Source organism: Nyctereutes procyonoides, unplaced genomic scaffold (assembly GCF_905146905.1).
Source record: "Nyctereutes procyonoides isolate TBG_1078 unplaced genomic scaffold, NYPRO_anot_genome, whole genome shotgun sequence".
In the NCBI taxonomy this organism is placed as follows: Eukaryota; Metazoa; Chordata; class Mammalia; order Carnivora; family Canidae; genus Nyctereutes; species Nyctereutes procyonoides.
Genome location: NW_026575033.1, coordinates 12905728 through 12927664, shown reverse-complemented (window position 1 = coordinate 12927664; position 21937 = coordinate 12905728). Strand labels below are relative to the sequence as shown.

The 21937-nt window shown below is 39.9% G+C and overlaps 1 pseudogene; it reads right to left on the bottom strand.

Annotated features, from left to right (window-relative positions):
- Positions 1 to 2101: 2101 nt before the first annotated feature.
- Positions 2102 to 3129, bottom strand: LOC129504643 (ADP-ribosylation factor-like protein 1; annotated as a pseudogene).
- Between the last annotated feature and the right edge of the window lie 18808 nt (positions 3130 to 21937).

Genomic DNA, 21937 nt, shown 5'->3' with positions numbered 1-21937 from the left:
TGGTCAGTCATTTGCATTTGCTGATCCCCCTGCTCAGAATGCTTATCCCTATGTATCTGCACAAATTATTTCCTCACTACACTCTCTTTACTTAACTGCCATCAGAAAAAGTATCCCCAGGCAGCCCAGGTGGCTCAGCGGTTTAGCGCCTGCCTTTGGCCCAGGGCGTGATCCTGGAGACCCAGGACCGAGTCCCAAGTCAGGCCCCCTGCATGGAGCCTGCTTCTCCCTCTGCCTGTGTCTCTGCCTCTCTCTCTGTGTGTGTGTGTCTCTCATGAATAAAAAAAAAAAAATTTAAAAAGTATCCCCCCCACATACTGACAATGTAACCTCAAGTAGCAACCCTCATCACACCACTTCTAGATTTTCTTTATAATGCGTCATACCTGACATCACAGCACATATGCATTTTGCATTTGTTTCTTTGTATACTATCTCATCTTGCTAGAATATAGGTTCCAGGAGAGCGAGGACTTTGAGATGCTCATGGCTGATGCCGTGTCTCCATCTGGTGCCCTGCATATAGTAGGCACCTAAATATTTGTGGCACGAATGAGGTCGGAAACCAAAACAAATGTCTATGTCAGCTAACTCAAAGATCCCTGGTCCATTACTCCGAAAGTATCACTGCAAGTGGACAGTCACTACTTATGAATATACCAGCTTTTAAAGCAGTCCCTACAACATGTAGATAATTAATCACTGAACAGTATGAAATTATTAGGTAGAAGAAAGTCCTGATGGAATTAAAAGGATGGCACATAATAAGCTAGAGGTGCAGTAGTGTGAACTACTGATAGAACCATGTACTTAATTTTGTTCTGCACCTGGGTTTTGTTTGTCTAGGGCTTCAGGATTTTCTTATGAGAAGTCAGGGCAACAACTGGAAACTTTTAAGGCATTGAGTGAATCATTAAGCATCATCCTAGTTCAGGCCAGCTGAATGCCACTGTTCGTGCTAGGGCCAGGGGTTATTGTGTGGCCTATTAAATTGCTGGGTGTCCTTGAACAGCCCCTCTTTAGAGCAGCTTCAGGACTGACCATGTGGTCTGCCCCAGGTTCAGGTCAATCCATAGATCTGAGAAGATCCTGGAGAGTAGGGCATTCTAAGCCCTTTCTTTCTTGAAAATTCTGTTCAGAGTATAAAGTGGCAGTGGGAGAGATTCCAGTAGCTTCTTAGGTTTATTTTCCAGAACCTTCTAAAAAATGAAAGATTCCTCAAGAAACTTAATGTAGTATTCCTCCTCCAAATGGAACACTTGAGGTGGTCGCAGAGGGGTAGTATGAGTAGACAGGCTATTGCCCTGAGCAGACCCTTCCTGCCCTTTGCCTAGAGCAGTTACTAGGTCACATTGTTCTTGGTCGCATTGTCAGATATAGCCTTTCGTCATACTGTCCAGGGTTAGGGAGTAGAACCTCCTCTATCAGCTGACCTCCCATTTCAGCTGTAAAAGCCTCCCTCAGAAATCTTGATCGATGAACCATGTTGGGTTTCTCCTCCTTCCGTTTACCTAACCCTGGGAGGGCCAAGCCGGGGACAATCTCCCATACTCATCCAACAAGGGGTCCCTTACAGTGCTCCAGCTTGTCCTCAAAAATAAGAAAAAGCACAGATAACTTACTATCTGATTAAGGAAGCAAGATTAGCCATTACCAAGACATTTAGAAAATACAAGCAAGTATAGATTAACATAATACGCACTTTGAGAGAGGAAAGAGGAAGGAAAACTAAGGGATGATAAAGGAAGGGATGGGTTTGTTCAGGACACTGTTCTTGTTAGAAGCCAGTCCATTGTTATGGCAGCCCTGCCTAACTACTACAGGTGCAAGTCATGACATTCCTTCAAAACCAGTTTATTCTTCTGGCATCATTGTGATCTCTATTCTCATGGTTACCCAAGTTCAAACCATTGTCAAAATATCAGAGAACTGTACTGATGATACACATTAGATGAATAATGAAATAATGAACCAAAAGATAAAACCAAAAGATAAAAGAAAAGGTAGTGGGGTTTTTTTGAGTTAACATATTTATTAGTGTTTATACAAACAAGCTGCACCTACTAATTAAAAAATAGGAGGGTTTTTTCCTCGGTAAGAATAGAGTCTTTAACAGGACTCTATTGGAATTAAGAATTCCATACAAATAGAACATATACTTAACACAAGAAAGCAAGGAAGGATTTTACATTACACAGAACATTCAGTTGGTTCAATAATGGTGAGTTACCCTTCTAACCGAATAGTTATATTTTATATTTATTACACATATGGCAATCAGCTCAGTATATGCCAACAATCACACTTTTAATATTTAGTAGCATGAAGCACACATTTCCCAAGGGATATGTGATGTGGTCTTCATTTCAGAATGCCAGCAGGGACTGAGCTATTATGTGTTGTGTTTTTTTTTTTAAGATTTTATTTATTTATTCATGAGAGACACACAGAGAGAGGCAGAGACACAGGCAGAGGGAGAAGCAGGCTCCCTGCGGGGATCCAGATGTGGGACTCGATCCCAGGACCCCAGGATCACTACCTGAGCTGAAGACAGACACTCAACCACTGAGCCACCCAGGCGTCCCTATTATGTGTTCTTTACTGTTCCAGCTAACCATCTCATTGCCTCATTGAAGCCAGTGACTTGGGTTGCTGAAGGTTTGCATATTTGTCACTGTGGGTCCTTCAGTGCTGGTAGCTCAAGAGAATTTGTATCTCTAATGGAGTCACGGCCTGCTGCATGCCCTGCTTATTTGTAAACACCACCAAAATGGCTTTTCTCAGCTCTTCTTCCTCCAGCATAGCCACTAACTCTGACGTGGGAATGCCAGTTCGGTTCGGTCACAACTGTCTACTATAGACACGACTGTATCCGTGTTTGAATAATGACATCTCCAGTATGGCCTGAGCCTTGTCTGTCCTCCTCAATCCCAGACTTGGGACTTAAGGTTCTCATATATTACTGTCCCAACATTAAATCCGATGGTAGGAATAGTAGTAACCACTTCTCCAACCTGCAATCTGTACAAAATTACATTTTTCCTGCTCCATACAATCTCAAAATTAAAATCCTCATTTCTTGGGGTTCCAAACAAAACTAGAAAGAATATTTGATAAAAAGCCACCCATGATGAACTTCCTGTCGCCTTTGTCGGTGATCAGAGACAGACTCTGGCCTCGACTCCTGCCACCTCGGCTCACCTTGGCCTCTGGTTCCAGCTGGCTCCCTTGGAAGTCAGGTCCACCAGCAGCTTCCAGGTGGGACTCCCAGCAGGGGCAATGGGCCGCAGCGACTATGCACAGGGATCAGCGATCTCAGAAATGGTAGATTTTAAAATAGGTTTAGAAAAAGGCTGTATAATAAGGCCAGAAATATTCCCCAGCTAGATTTATACACTGACTAGAAAGACCCAGCATCATTCACTAATTTTCCCAAGACAGTGCAATCAATACGTGATGGATCATGTTTTGAACATGAGAGCTTGTATTCTTCCCTCTTCCCAAGCACCTGTCATTGTCTGTTTGTTCTGTCTTCATTCATTGATCTCATATATTATAAAGCACTGGGGGATACAGAGGTGTGCCTGACACATTCAATTCCATTTTATTTCCACAAATTTTATTGAGTGCTTAAAATCAGTTCTCCTTCTGTCTGGAGAAGCCCTGACTTATGGCAATGGCCCATTATCCCCAAGGGGCTGAGAAGCAGGGGTGGGTCATGGGTAGAGGAGACAAACTATCCAGTGTGTGGTGTGCCTACTCAGTGGTATAAATGAGAAAGTTTGGGTGACGTGATTCCAAACGTTCTTCCCAGCAATGATTATTTTATGACTGATTATTATTTGTACCACTTATTAGCATCAGCTTTCTATGAAATATTTATGCTATTATTAGATGTTACTTAACTTCTGCATTATTATTATTATTTTTTAAACTTCTGTATTATTTAATTTTTTATTAGTTCAAATCTTGTATCCCAGATTTGAAGTTTCTTGAGACAAAGTCTGTTCTTACCTTTTTTGCTTTCCTAGCAAAAGTCAGAACTCAATAACTACAGATTCATTGATTATGAACATCAATTATTTTCAGATAAACAGATATCCATGTTCTCTCTTCTTCCTATTTTACCTTTCCCAGATACTAAATATTGGTGATGCAGAGTATTTATGTCTGGAGAGGTTGCTGGCAGGGATGATCTCCCTTTTTTCCCCATGCTTGCTTTTTCAAAATAGGTACTTAAGAGCATGAGAAAATTACACTGTTAAGTGAAAAAGAGCAGAATACAAGATAGTATACATAGACTATATCCCAATTTTATTAGAGAAGTTGGAAGAAGAAACAGAATTGGAACATCCAAGACGTCACCAGCCTACAAACACAAATGCTGTCACACTAGTATTTATATGCCAGAATGTCTGTTCTTGCCTCCATCTGCACATGCAGAATGTGGGACTCCCCTTTAAAAGTTCCTCCAGAAGGGACCTTCACATGGGCTCATATTTGACCCTCAGGTGCAGACACTAATTGGCACCAGCATGTTCTCCTGCCCCTATGCCCTAGACATTATCCATTGCTGGTGAAGCCACATGAAAGGCTACTAATGGCTGCCAGGAAAATATTAAGACTTGTTCCCTCTGTGTGGCAAGGATATAAGTATTAAAATTACTTAATTATTTTTCTCTGTTCTTTTTATATTTTCCAAATTTTCTAGATTATTAGTTTTATAATCAGAAAAAAATGTTGATTAAAAACATCTGCATCAAGTCTGCAAGATAGCTGGAGGGTGGTTGTTGTGAATAACCCCAGAAGAAATCAGAAAACAGCAAGAAAAAAACATGGGGTGAATGCATTGGTGTTAGAATTGCAGGGTCCATCAGCATTAAACCCTGCCAGACATCTTAGACCTGTCCTGGGAGGTACTGGCATCTGCTGGGATCCCACTGATTTAGTTCACAAAGCGTAAAGAGCATGCAGCAAAACGGACTGCTGTTTGGCATGTTTGCCTGATGAGACTCAAGGAAGTTCATTTTAGGGGGGAAAAAATGTGTAAGCCATTCAAGGGCACCAATAGCTTTGGACTTGGCCAGAACCTCATAGGGAAAGCTCCTAGAGTTGTCCCAGGCAGCCTAATGAAGACATCTGCTGAACAGACAGCTGGCCAGAAATTTAATAAGACACCAGATCAAGTTACGAAGAGAATATAGAGCATTGCTATGGAAAAATTAATAGTGTTGTGTGCATAATGAGCAGAAACTAACTGAAGCATCAAAGGCATAAGGGGGCAATTTGGTTTTTAGAATAATAGAATTCATGAAAAAATATTCACCCACATTCCCAGCTGAGGTCAAACAAGGCAGTCTCTGCCTTCCTGTTTCAGCTGTCATAAGTAAACAAGTATCCTTTTTGTGGACAAGTTAGTGCTACATATTTTTTGCTCTTTTCTGTTTTTTTTTTTTTTTTTTTTTTTTTTTTGTGATTTTGTTGTTTAAAACAGCTCCCAAGGGGATATCTGGATGGCTCAGCTGTTTAGCGCCGCCTTTGGCCCAGGGCGTGGTCCTGGAGTCCCGGGATCGAGACCCACATCAGGCTCCCGGCATGGAGCCTGCTTCTCCCTCTGCCTGCGTCTCTGCCTCTCTCTCTCTCTCTGTGTGTCTCTCGTGAATAAATAAATAAAATCTTTAAAATAAAATAAAATAAAATAAAAACAGCTCCCAAGTATCATGCTCTTGCTCATCTAAGATTGGATAAATTTCCTTCAGGTATGAGTTACAGAGCTATCAGCTGTGAGTTCAATGTTAATGGGGCAATATATATTAAATAAGGGTATCATTAAATAGAAATACACAAAGTGATGTGTGAATCCAGCAAGATCACATAAAACAAGGATATGTATTGATCTAAGGGTAAAAATGTGACCAGGGGCTCCCAATACTTTATTTCCCCAGACTGATGGCTCTCACTATTGGCTAATTTAGCATTCATGGCAACTCTGCAGAACATAACTACTATGTATAATGAGAATTGACTATATTATCATTTCAATAAATAGTTAATATGATTACTGAGATATATTGCATTATTTTTTGTACTGAGTCCAAAATTTGATATGTCTTTTGCAGCTACAGCATGTCTCCTTAAATTTGTCATGTTTAAAGGGCTTAGTGGACACATGTGGCAAGTGGCTATGTACTAGCCAGAGAGATCTAGCCTATGACTCCACGAAGAAATTGAAACCATCAGACTTGGGGCACCTGGGTGGCTCAGTGGTTGAGCATCTGCCTTTGGCTCAGGTCATGACTCCAGGGTCCCAGGATCAAGTTCTGCATCAGGCTCCCCACAGTGAGCCTGCTTCTCCCTCTGCCTATATCTCTGCCTCTCTCTCTCTGTGTTTTTCACAAATTAAATAAATAAATCTTAAAAAAAAAATAAAAAGAAAAAAGAAACCATCAGACAGAGTTCCCCAAGCATTACCAAGACCCATGTCTGTCCCTCTGTGGAGCTCTGGACTGTATCCCCACTCTCTCCAGGGAAGTGGCCCCTGCATCAGGCCCTTTCCTTCCTGCATCTTTTTTTCTCTCTCCATTGGTTATTAACCTTCAGCATATAAATGTGCTTGTCTCCCCAATTTAAAAGACAAATAATAAAATGAGGAACTGTATGTGTCCCTCCAGCTTTTGTATGTACTTCTGAGATAGTATTATTCTTCTGTTGTGTTATTTGTTCATTCATCTGCCTTCTCACTGGATGAACCTCAGGGCAGTGATCATCTTCTACCACATTTTATTCAATCAATAAATATTTACTAGTTCAAAGATTTTCTATGCACACAGCACTGTGATAAGGCCCCCAAGCATACTGTATGAGAAAAAACAGGCATGTCCCAACCCTAAAGAAATCTTACAGACTGGGGATCCCTGCGTGGCTCAGTGGTTTGGCGCCTACCTTTGGCCCAGGATCCCTGGAGTCCCGGGATCGAGTCCCGCGGCGGTCTCCCGGCATGGAGCCTGCTTCTCCCTCTGCCTGTGTCTCTGCCTCTCTCTCTTTCTCATAAATAAATAAATAAAGAAATAATAGATAGATAGATAAATAAATCTTTACAAAAAAGAAAGGAAGAAAGAAATCTTACAGACTAATGGGTGAGTCAGACATTATTCAGGTAAACCCTCAAATAAATGCATAATTACAAGCTGCAATAAGTTCTAGGAAGGAGTACACAAGGTTTTGAGAACTTATAACAGGGAGGCCTGATCTACTTTGATCAGACTTCTCTGAAGAAGGAACAATGAGCTAAGTCAGAGTAGTCCACCAGAGTCCAACTCATGAAAATGAAATCTTCAAGAGGGCGGGGCATTTATTTCATCACTAGGTCTCCAGCACCCTAATTCAGCACCTGGCATGAAATAGGTCCTTAATAAATATTTGTGAGTGAATGGATGAACTATGCAAAGAGGAGAGAGAAAGGAGGAAAGAGGAGACAAAAAGCATTCTGACTCTATGAAACTAGCATGTGCAATGATCCTGTGGTAGAGGGAACATGGCACACTCAAGGGACTTAAAGGCCAGTGTGGAAGAGCAGAGAAAATGAGGGAGAGCATGGGATGAGATGAGAATAGAGACAGGAAGAAGCAAAATCATCACTGGCTACTCTGGAGATTTTATTCTTTAACTGAAGAAACACAGATTTTTAAGGGTGGAGATGGGATAGGAAATGACTTGACCAGATTTGGCTTTGGTGTAGAGTGAGGTGGAGGGCTGAGCATATGTGTTTGAGGCTAGGAGTCCTGTCAAGAAATGAGGTAGTAATAGTAGTTTGGACTGATGGTGAATGAAGATGGATAAAGGGAATGGATATGAGAAATATTTAAATGTTAAAATCAACAGGTGAGGTCACTGGATAAGACAAGGGACAGAAGGAGAGACATCAAGGACAACCACTTAGTGTCCGGCCTCTGCCAATTAAGTGGAGCCATTTTCTGAGAGGAAAAAACTGGAAGAATAATGACAGTTGCGGGGTGACTCACAGGTGTTTGGACATGCTGGGTTTGAGGTATTCTTGAGATACTCAAGCAGAAATGTAAAGGCTGTGCTGTGGGTTTGGAATTCAGAGAAGCCTGGGGTGATGATATAAATTTGAAAGTAATGGTGTAAAATGGTAATTGAAGCCCAGAACCTGGCACATGATAGGAGTTTCATAAATATTTGTTGAATTAATGAATGAATGGGGATTACTAAGGATTCATTTTAAGACATTTTGAGTTCGTAGTAACTCGAGACTTAGAAATATCTAAATATACCTCTAAGCTTCTATTTTTCATAAGACACTAATATACAAATAATATAAATAACATTTAATCTTCTCCAAGTCCATGACATTATTTTATGTTATGGCTTATTTTTAATTATATTTCTTGGCCTTTAATGGCTTAATGGCATCACTCAAGACAAAAGCTACATTGAAGATAGCATGTTGTTTATTATATGCCAGTTTATCATACCATGTAAGCAAGATAAAATATCTTAGAAGACATTTTTCTCTAGTAATAAATTTTTACTTTTTTCTCTGTTCTTGTGGCACATGCAGTTCTCTAACAAAAATTAATAAAGTCTTATTATCTCATGTACATCAATCATATTTAGGCTTAGACACCATCAGAAAGAGCAAATACAAACACAGCATCTGGAAAAAGCAAAGCCTTAACAAATGTTTGTTAAACTGAATTGAGTTGAAAAATCACAAGTATTTTCCTTTTCCTGTTCCACTTACTTGTTTATTCTCTTTTATCCTGTAGCTAATCTGTCCCTCCTCCCCTCATCAAACATTCTAATGTGTTTTACAAATATCTTAAAATGTGTATTTGTTGTTTTGTAGAGATATATCTTTTCTCTTAAAAATATTTTGAACAAATTAATGAATTTTAAAATTTGCATACTATTGACCACTGAATTAATATTACATGTTGCATTGTTTCACATAAATAAAAACATAAGTACTATCTCACTTCCCCTTTTTAGAAAAAAGAATTGCACTCCTACTCTAAAACTATCAGAATCACATATTTTTTCTTCTTTTTATTTATTTATAAATAAATAAGAAATTTATTTCTTATTTTTGTAATTGTGGTTAAACATACATAACATAAAACTTACCATTTCAACCACTCTTTCTGTTTTAACATCTTATTTTGAAAACAATTTTAGATTTACAAAAGAGTTGCAAAGTGTTTTAAACATTTCATTTTGAAATAATTTTAGAGATACAGAAGAGTTGCAAAGAAAGTAACAGAAAGTTCCAGTCTAGCCTCATTCAGCTTCTCCTAATGTTAAGTTTCCATAACTCTGGTTCAATGATCAAAACTCAGAAATTAATACTGGTACAATGTACTATTATTTTGTTATGAAGATTTTTTATTTTTATTCATTTTTAAATTTTATTTAAATTCAATTAATTAATATATAATGTATTGTGGGTTTCAGAGGTAGTGGTCAGTGGTTCAGCAGTCTTACATAATACCCAGTGCTCATTACATCACGTGCCCTCCCTTTATGTCCATCACTTTTAAGTGTACAGTTAAAGGGTTGTAAGTACAATCACATTGACCTGTGGTTGTGACCACCATCCATTTCTAGAACCTTTTCATCTCAAATTGAAACTCTGTCCCCATTAGACACTGTCTCCCTCCAAACCCTGGCAACCACCATTCTATTTTCTGCCTCTATGAACAAAAATTCTTAATTTAGGTGAAGACCAATTTATTTTTTTATTTCATTGCCTGTGCTTTTGATGTCATACCCCAGAAGTTATTTCCAAAGCTAATGTCATGATGCTTTTTCCCTATGTTTTTTCCCTTAGGTTTTCTTCTAAGAATTTGGTAGTTTTAAGGTATATTTTAATTTGTATAAATAGAATTATGTTATATATCCCATTCTATTTCTTACTTTTCTCTCAGTGTTTTATTTTTAAGGTTTATCCATGCTCCTACATGAAAATTGAATCTGTTGCTTCTAACTGTGGCACAATCCTCCAAGAGTGTTTACCCTTGCCTTTTACTGTCCACTCTCTGTGAAGGACATCAGATGCCCCTACAACCAGCCACCAATACCCTTAGATGTGTCCCTAAAGGGCCTGTAATGAGGATTTCCTGGGGCAATGCAAAGGGGAATGGCTGGACTCTAGAGCATACACACACTTCGATGCACTGAATAGTGTACCACTTGCTGGATGGCTGCCCCAGTCTGTTCTTCCAACCAGCAGGGCAGAGGGACACCTAACCTCACACTCTTGCCAACAGTGGGCATCATGCAGCTCCCTGATTAATTCCTGGTTAATGGGCACAAAGTGATGTTGCATTATCTATTTGCATTTCTCTTATTAATAATATTTGAACATCTCTCCATGTGTTTGTTAGCTCAAAGAGTTTCCTTTTCTGTAAACTGTCCCTTCTGTATGTTGCCCATTTTTTTCTACTGAAGTATTTTGTAGTTGTTGATATGCACAAGCTTTTTGTATATTCTCAATATTAGTCCCTTGTCAGATTTAAACATTACAGATATCTCACCTTCTTGTGTCACCCTGATCCAGGGCATCCACAAATGTTTTATTTTCACCTTATTATATTTAGTAATTCCAAATTTTAAAAGTGAAATACTTTGCCAACAATAAAAATTATATGTTCTGTGTTGCTTTTTCTGTCTCTTTAGTTAAATTAATTCCTATAAGTAACATATTTAGAACAATCTGGCATATGTTCAGCATTCAATGAGTGCTATTGTTATCATCACTGTATTTAATTCAAATTTATGTTTCTCAAATGAAATCATCTCATATGACCTACCTAGCATAACTGCTTTAGGATACATTCAAATGTATTGAAAATTGGAATTTGAGGTCACTGTGAATTCTTTATCAGGAAAGATGATTCCATTATTTAGTAAAATTGTTAGAAGACAAGAAAAAATAAGAGAGATGCACACAGTCCGTTTTTTTTTTAAACTCATTTACGGTCTTTGAAGATGTGAGGGTTAGATATGGCACAGAAATCATAGCATCTTTAACCTTCTGAGAAAGAATGTATACCCTGTGCGTAATTTCAGCCTTTCTGTCCCACTGCATTACTCTTTCTGATTCTCTATTTTCAGGTCACCTATGACCCCTTACTTCCTTATTTCAGGTATTCTGAGTCATTTTCATGTTTAAAAAAAAAAAAAGCTCACAAGTAATAGAACTCTTTATTCATTTTAAATTCTCCTGATAAAGATCACATTTCAATTCCTAGAAACACGGCTTACCCTCCTGGTCATGACTCTGACCTGTCTCAGCACCCTTGCCCCTCACGCTCCCCATCATGATCAGAACACCTGCTATCATGGCTGCGTGTTGACAGTGAACGGAGCGAATCACAAACACATCCATGTACATCTGTGTAACACGGCAGGGTTCTGAGTTTCTGCTCAGAGGATCCTACTGCAGACTTGGATGATTTTGAGCACTGAATAAAGTGGTTTTCTAAATATTTCTTTTCAAAAATGTACTTCAATCAATTAAATACAATTAGGCAAATGAACTGATTGTGATGCCAGGAAAGGTATTTTCTACCTAGATTTTTTTTTTACAATTTCCTGAGATATTCTGATTAACTATGAGAGTAATAATTTATAATTATACTTATATAGTCAGAAGACATTTGAGTGTATCCATTCCCTTTGTATTTGGAGAATGAGGTCATATTGAAGTGAGAGATTTTCTTGCATAAGTAGTTAAATAGTTTTCATGTAAATAATACTTATTTCTTAATTCTTTTCCATATTTTTCAACAATATCATATTGCCTAGCAAAGTTTTAGCCACAAAAGGAGGAAGATGATTGCGTTTCCATCACAGTCAATGCAGTGGGGTGCCACTCACATCAGCAGTGTTCTCCTTAAGGTTGCCACATGTAACCATCCCCTCAGAAGTTTTGTACTTTGTACCTTTTAATCCAAAAAAATAAATTGCTTGGAATAGCTAAATGGGGTGTTGTTGCTTTTTAAATGATGTCCAGTGTTTTCTTTTTCCAGATTAGAGCACTGTTACCTTATGAATCAAAACATGAAAGAGATGGTTCAGCGTTAGCAGTGAACTTTGTTTTAATACATTGGGTATGTTTTCTTAGTGGTTTTGTAAACTTTGGCCATCTGTTGCTGAGCTGTGAGGACCACATATTTCCTTTGCAAGTGAGGAAGGATGCAATACATTTAACCACCATATGTGTAAGACCAACTATCTACAAAACCAGAACGACAGATCAGAGTCAAGCTGGAGTCAAAAAGCTAACATTTCAGCAATTTTCTTAACAGTATTTCTGCAAACATCTTCAGTCTTTTATTGGTACCATGCCACTATGGATCAAATGTGTGTGACACCCTAAAATTTACATGTTGAAGCTCTAACTCCCAATGTGATGGTATTTGAGCATGGAGCTTTTGGGTGGTAATTAGATGAGGTCATGAGGGTTGGGCCCCATGGTGGGATGAGTGCCCTTAGAAGAAGAGGAAGAGATACCAGAGCTCTCTCTCCCTCTGCCACTGAGGACCCACCAAGAGGTCTGCCACTTGCAAGCCAGGAAACAGGCTCTCACCAGGAACAAAATCTGTGGGCACCTTGATTTGGAGCTTTCCAGCCTCCAGAACTGTGGGAAATACATGTCTGTTGTTTTATCCACCCTGCATATTGTATCCTGTTTTCGCAGACCCATGTGATTGGTAATAACCATGGGGACTGAACAGATAGATACATTCAGCACTTCTTAAATGTAAGGTTTTGTTCAAGATTTCCTGGACTACTTTCCCTCTGCTCTGCATATGGAGTCCTGCACTGAGGAGAAAACAAAGCCAAAAGATTCTGCCCAAATGATTGGAGCCTCTGGAATATTGCACTGACCTTAGGAAATACTATTGTGAAGAATAGGAAATGTATCTCCATCATTTCCAACCTCCTCCTTCCATGGAAAATGATCTCAACTATTAATTCGTAAGACAGCGTTGGCAACCTAAGTGTATGAACCACCCTCTTACAACTTCAACAAGAGCGTCCACTTTTTCCAATAAGATGCTTTTACCTGGAAGAATGAATGGATGATAGAATTCAGAACACTGGGACATCTTTGCAAGTGATCAGTATCTCCTTAATTTTTCCTTCTCTTGTGCTCACTGACTGCTTGCTTTGTTTGCAGTTAAATGCCTGGAGCCTCAGGATTGGGTTCACTGTTGGTTCACTGTTCACTATTGCTCAAATGCCTCTACCATCTCTGCCAACAGGCCCCATGCCTGTTCCATCCAGTCTTATCACCCATGGCTATTCCAGAAAGTTCTTTCCATGGTTTACGAATTTTCTTATCACATCCAGTGAGTAAGATCATGTTGAAATCTCTATAAAACAACTACTTTCCAGAAGAATAAGCTAGTGGGCAGTTCTGGGTGGGGCTTTCTTCAGAAAAGCGGACAACCCAGCAGAGCAGGACTAGGGTGAGGTGGAGCAGGCACCTAGGGTGCAAAAAGCAAGGAGGCACCTGCTGTGCCCTCTGCTGACTCTGCACTCGTAAGATGTTTCTCATCCTAGGCACCTTATCCAGGTGACCCTAGCTCTTTTAGCCTCGGGTAACACCAATTCTTCTCCTTGGCCCTTTCAACTGTTCTATTCTCTTATAATTAGGTTTCCAGATGATTTAGTTGCAGACCTACTGGGTAATTTTGATATAAATCATTTTAAAACACTCTATGTCTGCACCGATAGGTTCCTTTGCCAATGCAACAATAAACCAAGGTTTATTGTTTGAACTGGAAGGCTTGGAATTTTACATATATGCGTTCTTTCTAAAAACTTTAGAAAAACTTGGTTAATTTTTATCCATTTTTGTGTCCTTCAAAATCATTTCAGTCTTATTCCCACATAGCTCTATATGGCTCCGCCTTGAAGTAAAATGACAGATTAAAAGATTCCAAGTGGCCACATCCTCTGTGATGGTCACAAGAGGTACCACTCAGCTCTCCAGGCTGTTGGGAGCTGGTGGGAGCCAGCCTAGGATATGCAGAGGAGATAGAGAACAGTGCCTCTGCTGCCCAGAGCAGCCCACAGGGACAGAAGGGAGGCCACAATCAACCTGAGCAAGGGTGGTGGACATCTGTCCACTCTCTTTGGGGTTAGTGATGCTTGGAGGTGGCAGTGGAGCCAGTTAAAGTCAGGTCCAATCTCAGTGGGCAGTGCAGTGTGTGTTCCTGGCTCTGTATCCATGCAGTCATCATAGCTGGAAGGTCCACTGGAGGTGAAGGTGACTATTCTGCAGTCCTTAGCAAAACCTTTTGGATTTTTTCAAGGTATGCTAGCTATTCTGTTTGCTTCCCCAGATCCATGGTTTCTACTCTGCTGTATGCCCCCAGGAGGCTGACCTCTCTGGATTGCATCTCCCAGCTCTTGGCCCTTGACATCTGCATGGGTTTGACAAGAGGCACTGAGAGATCAGAGGGGTGGATGAGAGAAAGATCAGGATACTTCTCCCACTGTTCCTTCCTCCAGTCATAGTCTGACTGTGGCTCCCTCCTTCTTTTATTACAGCCCCTGCCAGTTACCCTTCCAGGACTCCTGGGCTCTGGAAAACGATTTCTCCTCTTTGCACCTTCAGGCTGTTGGGTGGTAACCACTTCCTGCCAACACTAGTTCTCTGAGGGGCTCACCATGCCCCTTTGTTTCCTTAACTCTGGCTACAGATCAGTAAGTAGGCACTTTTTGGTTAAATACTTTTGAGTGGAATTCTATTTCTTGGTAGGACCCTGACTGACATATTCCTATCTCTTTATGCCTATATACTCTTACATCTATCTTTTATAGTTTGATAGAATAAATTATCTTAATTTCCCACTAAAAGAAAAAAAGCATAAAACACTAGTATGAGTTCATCTTATGAAATGTAGAATTCAGGGAGAAAGGAAATGTAAACATAATAAAGAATCTATTAATTCTCTATAAAGGCAGAACCAATAGGGAATAAGTATATGGACAAGAGAGAAATAAAAAGAAAGAAACAAAGGAAATAGAAATTTATTGTAAGGCATTGGATCATAAAATTATGGAGGCTGGCAAGTTCAATATCTGCAGTGTGGGCCCACAGATTGAAGACCCAAGATAGCTAATGTTGCAAATAAAGTTGAAAGGCAGTCTGCTGGAGAATCCCCCTTGCTCAGGAAATTAGCCTTTTTGTTCTACTCAGGCCTTCAACTGATTGGATGAGGCCCACCCACAAATTGGAGGACAATCTGCTGTACTCAAAGTTCACCGATTTAAATGTTAATCTAATCCCAAAACACTCTCCAAGTAACACATTAAAATAACTATTGCAGGAACCTAGAAAATTGAAAAACTATATAGGAATCCTCAATGATCAAGAAGTAATTAGATTAATTAAAAACTATTTTTAGTGTTATTCCTATGTACAGCATCCTAAATTTAACTAGCAGCTTCCTCTGCTTTTAAGCACATGTGGGGCACGTTTTTTCTTGATCATTTTGTTTACTCAGACATGTGGAAATGTTACATTTTCTTATTCAACCGAATACAATGAGACATAAATATAAACACAAAGAACACATCTAATGTTTTTTATTTGTGCCGCTTAAATAGCTCAAGCCTAGTGCCTCTTGAACATTCCCTGGGCCCTGGTTCCAGAGTCATGTGTCATTACCCTCCCACACACCCGAGACAGCTCATGGATAAAACATGGCGGCATTGGGACCCAGGGCATGGAAGGCTCTATCCCATGAGGTTTGGGGACAGTAAAATGTGCTTTGCAAGCTTGCCACACATCTGGACAAACATACATTTAATTCTCTAAATTCATTGTTGAGATAAGCCTCAATCCTTTTAATCATTGCAATTAAAGGGCAAGAATGTATTTTTAATCTTCTGTATCAAATTTTCTTTTGTTTCATAGGCACAAAATGACAATTCCCAAAAAATTTATACAAAGAAATGAATCACTCATGCAGAAAAGCTATTTTATGAGACTCTGGTGTCTGTTGGTGGGAGGGAAGGATTGGGGAATGAGAATCTTCATTTAAAAGAAAAAAATGGTTCAATATTAAAAGGGCCTAAATATGAACAGAAATCTCTTCCTCAATGCTTTTTTCACAGCATTAGATCTCATTCAGACAAATGAAATGGTAGAATCATCTTTTTTTTAATAGGACTCAGAATGCAGCTCAATTCCTTGTGTCATTTTTCACACACAAAGCACTGCTCCACTGAGTAGCAAAGCATTTCTTCCATTAATAAGGAACTTAATGTTGTCATAATATTTTTTTATCAAGAAAATATGTTAATTGTGTGTCCTGATAGCTCTTTTAAACCAGAGCCCACAAGAGAGTGGGCAAGAAATTTTGCCTTAACTCCCTTAGGTCCTATAACCTGAGAGTTTTAACAGCACAGAGCACAAGAAATGCCATGATATTCCCCTTTCTCTCCAGTATGGAATCCATTTGGGAAAACACACCGACTAACACCAACAGTAAAGATATAGATCCTTTGGTATCAATATGGCCCCGGGGCTCCTTGCACCATTAGTCCACCTCTTTCCCCTTGCCCTGAACATGGGTGGAAGAGATACTGCTATGTTCAACAAAAAAGTCCAGGAACTCCTTCTCCCCAGAGCAGAGGACTTTCTTGCCTCACATATTTATATCAAAAAGAGGTTGTGTCAAGAAAGATGTACTCCAGGGCACCTGGGCAGCTTAGATGGTTGAGTGTCTGCCTTTGGCTCAGGTCATGATCCTGGGATCCTGGAGTTGAACCCTGCATCAGGCTCCCTACTCAGCAAGGGAGCCTGCTTCTCCCTCTCTCTCTCTCTGCCTCTCCCTCAGCTCATGTACTCTCTCTCTCAAATAAATTTTTAAAAATCTAAGAAAAAAGAAAAGAAAAAAATGTATTCCAAATGTAAAACAGTACAGCCACTGTGAAAAACAGTATGGAGGTTCCTCAAAAAAATAAAATTACAACTACCCTCTGACCCATTAATTCCACTTCTGAGTATATATCGAAAATAATTGAAAGCAGGGTCTGGAAGAGATATTTGTACACCTGTGTTCACAGCAGCATGATTCTCGATAGATAAAAGGTAGAATCAACACAAATGTCCATTGACAGATGAATGGTTTACTGAAGTAGTCTATCCATACTGTGGATTATTATTCAGCCTTAAGAAGGAAGAAAATTCCAACACAGGCTACAACATGGATGAACTTTGAGGACATTATGTTGAGTAAAATAAGCCAGGCACAGAAGGACGAATACTGCATGATCCTACACACATGAACTACATAGGGTGGCCAAGTTCATAGGGACAGAAAGTAAAAGGGTGGTTGCCAGGGGCTGGGGCGGGGGGGGGGGGGATGGGGATTGAGATTTAGTGTTTAACTGATCAAATGTGAGTTATCTGTAAAGTAAACTTGAGTCATCTGTAAACAATGTAGAGTTTTTGTTCTAATCTATAGTACGATTTTAGTCATCCTTAGCTGGTTCTACTGATATTCTCAGAAAATTGTAAGTGAAGAACTTCCCGGTTTCATAAAGAGAAGAGATTGGGACAAGGTCATGGCTATTTCACTCAAGATTCTGTGCCCAGGGTTGGCAGTCCAGAGTTGTACCCTTACACAAAGATGCCCTAGATCCATTTCCTTCTGTCTGTGAGTACGACGCATTTCAACAATGATTAGGAGAGGGGAAAAAAAAAAAAGAGGACCAACTGGGTGGCTCAGTGGTTGAGCATCTGTTTTTGACTGGGGTCATGATCCCATAGTCCCAGGATTGAGTCCTGCATTGTGCTCCCCAAGGGGAGCCTCCTTCTCCTTCTGCCTGTGTCTCTGCCTCCCTCTGTGTGTCTCTCATGAATAAATAACATTTTTTTTAAAAAAAGGAAACTGCTGGAGATTGAACAAAAAAAAGTTAAAACAATATAATAGCAAACTACCTCATATAGTATAATTTTGTAGGTAGTTCCATTAAGGATATTGGCAATATTTAGAAATAACATTTTTGTGTTCCAGTTCACTGGCACCAAACATCATAGCCATATGCATATATGCACTGTTAAATAGATGCAAGGAAAAAATTTGGTCGTTCCATTTCTCTGTGGCCTGTTTAAGCAACTATGCAAGCACCAAAATCCAAGAAGTAATTGTCCCTCTGCTCCAAATATTATCTTAATGAGCCATAGCAAATTTGAGAACCAAATCTTCCATTTGTGTCCAATTCAGCTGCCTGTTTACAGACACACTCTGTTAGTTCCCTAAAACAAACTTTTCTGCTATATGAAGTCTCTATCTTTAACACAGGAAGCAACTATTGGTTAGTTATAGTTTGGAATCCTTTATTAGTAACAGAATATCATGGAAAATGTTTTCTAGTCGGTGGGAAGGAAATTCATCCAAAAACAAAATACTTGTCAGCCCTTACCAATAGTTTGTCAATGTGATCCAGTAATTCATTGGCAGACACAATTCTGAGAGTTTATTTTCCACTTATATCTTTAAAAAAATTATTTTGACATATCTGGATTTCTTTTGGGCTTAATCAAATTTCTTTCTCCTTCCTAGAACGTATGTCTTGGGTAAGCCACTGAATCAAATTCTTTGCCCTTCATGCGTATTTTGATCTGATTTAAAGCCAAATGCCAAAAAAAAAAAAAAAAAAAAAGCCAAATGCCATTGATTAATGCAGACTACATAGTGATTCAAGTTAGTCAGTGAACCAAACCTGCTGAGCTCACCTATGGGGCTATATATATCCAGGGGTTACTCAAATGGCTTGGGTATGGTTGTTTAACTTGCTGCTGCTAAAACTAGAAAATTAGGGGCACCTGGGTGGGAAAGCATTTAAGCGTCTGCCTTTGGCTCAGAGTGTGATCCCAGGATCCTGGGATCAAGTCCCACATCAGACTCTCCGCAGGGATCCTGCTTCTCCCTCTGCCTATGTCTTTGCCTCTCTCGTGTGTCTCTCATGAATAAGTAAATAAATAAAATCTTTTAAAAAACCCCAAAAACTAGAAATTTATTTTTGGTAAGCTGAAGTTAGGGTTTGCTTTGTTATAACATCAAACAAAGCCTTTATAGGCTGGTCATCTGCCCTAACTCCTACAGGCCAATGACTCAGGGCCCCTCTGGGTCCTCCTGGGCAGCCTGTCCCCTAACAGCCATTCATATTTCCTTGAATAAAGTTGGTGGAGTAAAATATTGCTAGAATTTCATGGCAGCAGTATGTATAGAATGACTATGAGAGACAACGGGAGGGAGGGAGGGAGGGAGGGAGGGAGGGAGGAGGGAGGGAGGGAGGAAACCACAAAGTGGCAGAAGCCAAAGGGAAACCTGAGAAAGGTTGTGGATACCACAAGGTCAAAAAGCATGACTGCAGAAGAGCCATTGGATTACTGCTGCCAGAAGATGGTAAAAGCTTCATCCTCAGGGTGCCTGTGTGGCTCTGTTGACTGGTTAAACGTTTGCCTTCAGCTCGGGCCATGATGTCATGGTCCTGGGATTGAGCCCCACCTCTGGCTCCTTGCTCAGCGGGGAGTCTGCTCTGCTTCTCCCTCTCCCTCTACCTCTCCACCTTGCTCATGCTCTCTCTTTCTGTCTCTCTCAAATAAATAAAATCTTTTTTTTTAATTTTTTTTTATTTATGATAGTCACAGAGAGAGAGAGAGAGGCAGAGACACAGGCAGAGGGAGAAGCAGGCTCCATGCACTGGGAGCCCGACGTGGGATTCGATCCTGGGTCTCCAGGATCGCGCCCTGGGCCAAAGGCAGGCGCCAAACCGCTGCGCCACCCAGGGATCCCTAAATAAAATCTTAAAAAAAAAAAAAAAAAAAGCTTCATCCTTCACATCTCATCTACTGAAGCCCACCACCATAGTCTCATTTCTCAGCCTCTTCCCAGTGGACATTAAGCCAGCCAGGCCTCACATATCTGTGAAAGACCTCCTACACCCCCAGACTTGCAGCATATGCCATCAATAACCCGAATATTCCTCACAACAGCCCCAGGCAGTAGACAAGGACTAGAAAGCCCTGTGCTTGCCACAAAGGAAATACTCAACAGGTGTTTGTTGAATCAGTAGTTTCAATAAAATGTTACCCGGGCTATGATGGAGCACAGGACACCACCGAGGCAGATTCCAGAGATCACAGTGTCCTTGAGGGCATCATCCTCTCTCTTTCCTTTTTCTCTGTCTAGCACAGATGGCAGCTGCCAGTGATTGCTGAATGAATTGACCAATATCTGAATAAATTAAAACAAACAAAAAAGCTCCCCATAGACAAGTCAGACTCTGTTTCAAAGCTTTATTTAGGAGTTTCTAATTACAAAATTCAAAACTCTTTCCTTAAGGCAGGCTTCTACTCTGATGATGCTGCCATTGCTAAACCTGAATAAAACATTGCAAGCTCTTTCTTTTTAAAAGCAAATTTGAATTTAATCTGTTAAACAGAACCAGCTTTTGGGAGATTTTTCTCATCTCCTCCCCTGCTGCTATATATCCTGTGTCCACAAACAGAGGATGAAAGGGGGAAAAATTCATTTGAAAGTATATTCTTTGCATGAAAGAAAAAAAAAATAAAGACGTCTTAATGTTTTTGCCCAACCTGTTTTTGGGAGAGTTGATGGAATTGATTTTGTTTAATTTTCTACAAACAGTCTTATGTTTCTCTATAGTTTTATCCCCCTGCAATCACGAGTATCACTAAGTTCTTTACCAATTACACAGCAAAGAAATTATATCAGTATATAATGCCACAGATTGTGACAATTCAAAGTTAAATAGCAGCTTACCATCCTGAAAAATATAACAGGAAGGAAAAGCACTGACAAGTGAGCTCATCTGGCTTATTATAGACACCAGGGCTGCAAAGTTCCCATTCTATAGCAACAGCAGGAGCCACCATCAGCTAAGATAATAGGATGCACACATAGCAAACAAGAACCTTACCTTAAAATCTCCAGTGCTTGTGGGCAAACTGAAGTTTCATTTCTTTGTAGCTGACTCAGTTCAGCATGGACTTGGCTCTCCACCCAAATGTCCTCTGAGGTCATCATACCCTGTTAATTTTCTTCTAATATTACCTTAATGAATCAGAGTCCGGCAAGTAGTCAAATTTCTAAAACTCATTAGAAAACCGTTTGCTGCCAACAGTAATGGTGCATGTTGTGCTCACTTCTGACATGGTTTCTGGCATTTGAAAGCAGGGAAATGTGTTCATCAGAGTGGAATTTTTTATTTCCATACATGCCGATTGGTGGGGTGGGAGTGGAAATCCATTCTATTACTGGCTTATATTCTTCAAAATATGCCTAATGTACTTCACAGACTCTGCACACTTTATAGTGTGATGCTCCCTAATAGGTTAACTCATCTCTGTCAACTTCTAGCACATTCTGGAGAATTGGTCTCTTCTTTGGCACTGGATTCACATGGTTGGATAGAATAGTTGAAGAGATAATACCTGGAGGAAAGGGAGCCAACTCTTCTAAGCACTGCAATATGCCAGGTTCGTGGCCAGGTATTCTCCATACACAAACCAAGAAGCAGGTGTCACTATTCCCCTGTATAGGGAAAGGCCTGACAGTTTAAGAAACTGAGTCAACATTCCACAAAATATGACCCATGGGATTCATAGATCAGAATCCCCCTGAAACTTCTACAATGCAGATCCCTGGATCCCACAAAAAAACTTCTTAATCAAAATATCTACCAAGGAGCCTTGGAGTCTGACTTTAACTAGCCCAGGTTATTCTCACATACTGAGGTTTTATTGGGTGGGTCACTTGCCCAAGGTCATTGCTGGGAGGGAGACAGCAGAGGCAGGATTCCCACTCATGTGTATAGAGACTACAGTCTGTATCTTTGCTGTGCCTGAGCCCTCTTCTAG